Below are 6,000 nucleotides of genomic sequence, written 5' to 3'. Positions count from 1 at the left end.
ACACTATATAAGAAAAATGTAAAAAAAAATTCAGCGTATTAATAGTTTGCAGGTTTTTACCGAGTGTACACCGGGGGGGGGATGTAATTATGGCAAGCACTTGCACCTATAGGTTGCTGTTGCACTTTGTTTCTCTTTCTGTACCTAAAGGGGTACTGGGGGGGGCTTTTTCGGCTATGACCGGGGAGGAGGTGGATGACGGTAATGACGTCCCCTTACCTCCCTGGTCCCAGCGCCGTGTCACGGATCGCGTCGCACTGGTCGGCGCTGCCTGGCTGCTTTCTGGTCTCTGCAGGGGCTTGAGACATGACATTTCAAGTCCGCTCAGCCAGTTAGTGACAGATGCGGGATCCTGCCTCTGCCACTGACTGGCTGAGCGGATTTGAAACGTCATGCCTCAAGCCCGCGTCAAAGACCAGGAAGCGGCCAGGCAGCGTGGACCGGTGCGATGCGATCCGTGACACGGCGCTGGGACCAGGGAGGTAGCCGGAGAGGCTATTGCTAGGACCATGTCTCTGAGGATACCATAACGTGGTGACATGGTACACTCTGTTTGATCAAATAGTTTAAGAGCCTAATATTTTTATATCTATAGAGCAGGTTTGTATTGTGTGTACACTGGGGGAGTATATACGGTAAACACTTGTATCTGTAGGTTGCTATTGCACTATTTTTTAGTTTGCAGCAAATGTTAAAAAAAAACAAAAAAAAAAAAACAATGTACCTAAGGGCCCTATTCCACCGGACGATTATCGTTCAGATTATCGTTAAATCGTTCGAATCTAAACGATAATCGTTCGGTTGAAATGCAGTTAACGATTAACGACCGATTGAGAAATCGTTGATCGCTTTATAAGACCTGGACCTATCTTTATCGTTGCTCGTTCGCAAATCGTTCGCATTGAAGACGTCGTTCGCAATAGATACGAACACAATAGCGAATAAATAGCGAAGAAAAAATGATCGCAATTACGATCATAAGTAACGATTATCGTTCCATGGAAATGAGTGAACATTTTCAGGTCTTTCGCAATAGCGGTCGTTTGAGATTGTTAATCATTAACGATTATGCAAACGATAATCGTCTGTTGGAATAGAGCCCTAATGGTACACTCACTTTAAAGGAAACCTTTAACCTTTCACTCCGGCAGACGGGGGAGAGCCTCGGATACTTACCCCTTCCTGCAAGTCTCGCTAAAGAAGCTGGTCCCGCACAGAGAAATTGCCGCTAGAGGGTCTGCGCGCATGATATGTAAATGACAAGAGAGGAGTCCAACATCCATAGGAAATCACTGGAGTAGTGATTTCCTACAGACGTCAGACTCATTTTCTGTCATTTACATATCACGGGCGCAGACCTTCTGGCGGCAATTTCTCCATGGCCAGACCAGCTTCTTTAGTGGGACTTGCAGGACGGGGTAAGTATCTGGGGCTCTACCGGAGGGTCTGGCAGGCTCTGCCCCGGGTGCCTGGGTGAAAGGTTTCCTTTAAATGTTCAGACACCTGCCGATCAGGAGAACAAGCTGGGAGAAGTGAATGCCTAGCACTTACCCTTCCAGCTCTATGGGACTGTCTTGCTCACATAGGCACAAAGCAGCAAGATCTTCTGACCCCTAGGACATGTTTAAAGTTTTTTTTTTAATGGATATCATTTAAAAAAAAAGTCATGGGGACATTATTGAAAAGTTTTAATGTGGTCAGGGTGTGAGTGTTCAGACCTAGACCGATCAGTAGGATCCAGAATAAGTACACACTTAGCACGTTCACCCCCGGCTCTATGTCACATCACCTGGATGGACTCCCAATGTAAGTCTATGGGGAGAGAAGGGAGAGGAGTGCAATCATCTCCCCACTTGTTCTACTCAGGCCCTGACTGATAAAAACTTATGACGTGTCCCTAGGACATGTCAAAAGTTTTAATTCCTGTCAGGTACACTTTAAGGGTCTGATTGTAGTCTGCATGCTATGGTGTTCGTGTCTCTCTCCGTATATTTGTTGACCTGGACAAAACAGTCTGGTCTGCTAGCAACAGTGCCAGCCTTAATCTTCTACAAAATTCTTGCAGCCGGAGTGGCCTACTAATATTGCCAGCAATGATCCCACCACTTATAATGCCAGCCAAAATCTGTTAATAATAGTGTAATCGTGCCCCAGTTATTACAGTCTTGGCACTCTATTATTCATGTCTGTACTATAATATAGAGAAGTTTGCCCTCCACCCTGGTATATGAGCAGCAAACATCACCTGTGTGTCTCGGAGAAGGAGTTCAAACACATTCTAATGAAGAAAGGATCAGTATAATTGTGGGGAGCAAGGAAAAATAAGAACATGTACTGTACTCGTACCCATGTCCCGCCATACTACATACTTGCTCTTCAGCAGTCCAAAGGTTAGTGTGGACAGTCTGCTAAACTCATTGCTTTACCTGTCAAAGAGGTAAGCATCGCAGAGCACTGACACCCCCAGAGAGGCGTGATTATAGAGGACTTATATGTTTGCTAACAGTGCTAGCGGCCCTATTATTATTTTTATAATTATTTAGAGCTGTGGAGACTATTTGGTGGTAATTGGTTCCCTTTAACCCCTTAAGGACAGAGCCAATTTCGATTTTTGCGTTTTCGTTTTTTCCTCCTTGTGCATAAAAGGCCATAGCACTTGCATTTTTCCACCTAGAAACCCACATGAGCCCTTATTTTTTGCGTTACTAATTGTACTTTGCAAAGACAGGCTGAATTTTTGCATAAAGTACACTGCGAAACCAGAAAAAAATTCAAAGTGTGGTGAAATTGAAAAAAAAAAAACGCATTTTGTTTATTTGGGGGAAATGTGTTTTTACGCCATTCGCCCTGGGGTAAAACTGACTTGTTATGCATGTTCCTCAAGTCGTTACGATTAAAACGATATGTAACATGTATAACTTATATTGTATCGGATGGCCTGTAAAAAATTCAAACCATTGTCAACAAATATACGTCACTTAAAACCGCTCCATTCCCAGGCTTATAGCGCTTTTATCCTTTGGTCTATGGGGCTGTGTCAGGTGTCATTCTTTGCGCCATGATGTGTTCTTTCTATCGATACCTTGATTGCACATATACGACTTTTTGATCGCTTTTTATTACAATTTTTCTGGATTTGATGCGACCAAAAATGCGCAATTTTGCACTTTGGGATTTTTTTGCGCTTACGCCGTTTACCGTAAGAGATCAGGAATGTGATTAATTAATAGTTCGGGCGATTACGCACGCGGCGATAGCAAACATGTTTGTTTATTTATTTATTTACTTTTATTTATAACCTGGAAAAAGGGGGGTGATTCAGACTTTTATTAGGGGAGGGGGCTTTTTATTCACAACAACACTTTTCTTATTTTTTTTACACATATACTAGAAGCGCCCCTAGGGTTAGGGTTATTCTCCCTGGGGTTAGGGTTATTCCCCCTGCGGTTAGGGTTATTCCCCCTGGGGGACTTCTAGTATATACACTTTGATCTCTCATTGAGATCTCTGCAGCATAGATATGCTGCAGAGATCCATGAGATCGGCACTCGTTTGCTTTCGGCTGCAGCCGGAAACAAACGAGTGCCGAGCCGGGGACGGCGCCATCTTGGAGCGGTCCCCGGCCGGCTCCAGAAACGGAGATCGCTTCTCCGGGATAACATCCCGGAGGAGCGATCTCCGCCACTAGACACCAGGGAGATGCTGGATCCGGTAATCGGATGCAGCTGTCATGTTTGACAGCTGCATCTGATTACTGTATTAGCGGGCACGGCGATCGGACCGTGCCCGCTAATACCTACGGTCCCGGGCTACACGCGGCACCCGGGACCGTCGCGGTTCAGAGCGGGGTCGCCGCGCGGCCCCGCTCTGAACGCCCTTATCGGAAATAGGGCGTACCTATATGCCCTTTGTCGTTAAGGGGTTAAAGCTATGTATTAGAAAGGAAAAAAAAAAAAAGGATGCTTAGGTTGGGTTGCAATCTGTTTTTTTCATCCGCTTTTTGCAAAAAACGGATGAAAAAAACCAGATGCATTTGTGTGCATCCATTTTGATCCACTTTTCCATTGATTTCCATTGTAAAAAAAAAAAAAAAAAAAAACATCTTTTTTTTAACATACACAAAAATAGTGTCAGCTACATTTTTGTGTCCGTCAAAAAAAAAAACGGATCCGTTTTGATCCTTTATTTTTTTACAATGGAAGTCAATGGAAAAATGGTTTAAAATGGATGCACACAAATGCATTTTTTTTTTAATCTGTTATTTTGCTAAAAATGGATTGCAAACGCAGTGTGAACCCAGCCTTAGAAGAAAAATTATGGAATCGCTAAGTTTCCAAAAACAAATACCATCTGTAAATTAATCTTCTAATAAAAGGGAAAGTTCTTCTTGGTCCCAACTAGAGAGGTGCCAATGCTATCAATGGTAAGAATCGGGAAAACTCCTTCAATTTCAAAATCCAGCATAGAGGATGGCAAAAGATGTTTGTTGTTCCCAGCCAGCTAAGTAAAAAGTTTGAATGATAGTGATATTCATTGATCAATCACCGATCTGCATTGGCCAAGGTGATGCTGCTGAAGCCTGTGCAATCATATCTAATGTCACCAGAATAAGACGATATTCACTACCCCAGCAGTCAATGTATACAGTAGGTGGAAGTTTTTGAAACTTTTCTCATTCCGTTAATAGAAAATAGTTTTGAGGGATGTAGAAGACAATTCAGGATGATAATACATCTTGTATTTAAGGGAGAAGTTAAGTGAATTTTTTTTTTAAGTATTGTATTGCCCCCCAAAAGTTATACAAATTCCCAATAAACACTGATTACAGGAAATGCTTATAAAGGGCTTTTTTCCCTGCACTTACTACTGCATCAAGGCTTCACTTCCTGGATAATATGGTGATGTCACTTCCTGGATAACATGGTGATGTCACTTCCTGGATAACATGGTTATCTCCCTTCCTGGATAAAATGGTGATGTCACGACCCGACTCACAGAGCTGTGGCTGCTGGAGAGGATGATGGCAGAGGGATCACCATTTTATCCAGGAAGTAACATCACCATTTTATCCAGGAAGTAACATCACCATTTTATCCAGGAAGTGACATCACCATGTTATCCAGGAAGTGAAGCCTCGATGCAGTAGTAAGTGCAGGGAAAAAGCGCTTTATAAGCATTTCCCGTAATAAGTGTATGTTTTGTATATTTGTATAACTTTTAGGGGGCAATACAATACTTTAATAAAAATTTTCACTGGTTTTCTACAGGAAAGAAATAAACTCAGTGACATGAAGCAAACAGAATTTAAATCCAATTCATGATGTAAATTTAAAAGAGTGGTCCATGACAAGACTCCCTTAATGCTGATCTGGCGCCGCTGTACAATAAAGTTGGCTGCAGGTTGATGTACAAGTCCAGACAACAAGTGAGTCAGGGGTCAAAAACCCAAGGAAAGTCATAAAAACCCAATAAATACCATTTTCTTTTTTTATGGATGATTCTATAATTTTTTTTACTATCTCTGGAAAACACATTTGCCACCCACTACTCTAACATCAGATTAACAATGTCACAGAAATGTATAAGATTGCTTACCTGTCCACCTCAGAGGTAAATTCATTAACAATCCATTTGTTTTATGGATATGTGATCCTCTCCCCAGCCATGTCCTCTCACTACTTCCTGCTTACTACAATTCCCAGAATGCATTGCTTTCCCTTGGCTCCTCATCACAGGCCTCACACTGTTATGCACAGTACTGCCACTTCCCTGCCTAGAGCTGTTGCAGAGCATTTCAGTACACAGCAGACTATCACAGCATAAGTAGAGAATAAATCTGCAGCATCAGCTGCATTATTCCCTTTCTGCTCCTTTGCCTCATTCAATCACAATGTTGTAATCGCATCTCATTCTTCTGTATCTATCTACCTATGTGTTTATGATAGGAAGATATGATAAAGTATCTGGTCCGAGGTGATGACATCACTAAGGGGGAGGGGA

This window comes from Dendropsophus ebraccatus, chromosome 6, assembly GCF_027789765.1.
Source record: "Dendropsophus ebraccatus isolate aDenEbr1 chromosome 6, aDenEbr1.pat, whole genome shotgun sequence".
Taxonomy (NCBI): domain Eukaryota; kingdom Metazoa; phylum Chordata; class Amphibia; order Anura; family Hylidae; genus Dendropsophus; species Dendropsophus ebraccatus.
This window is presented reverse-complemented; position numbering follows the sequence as displayed.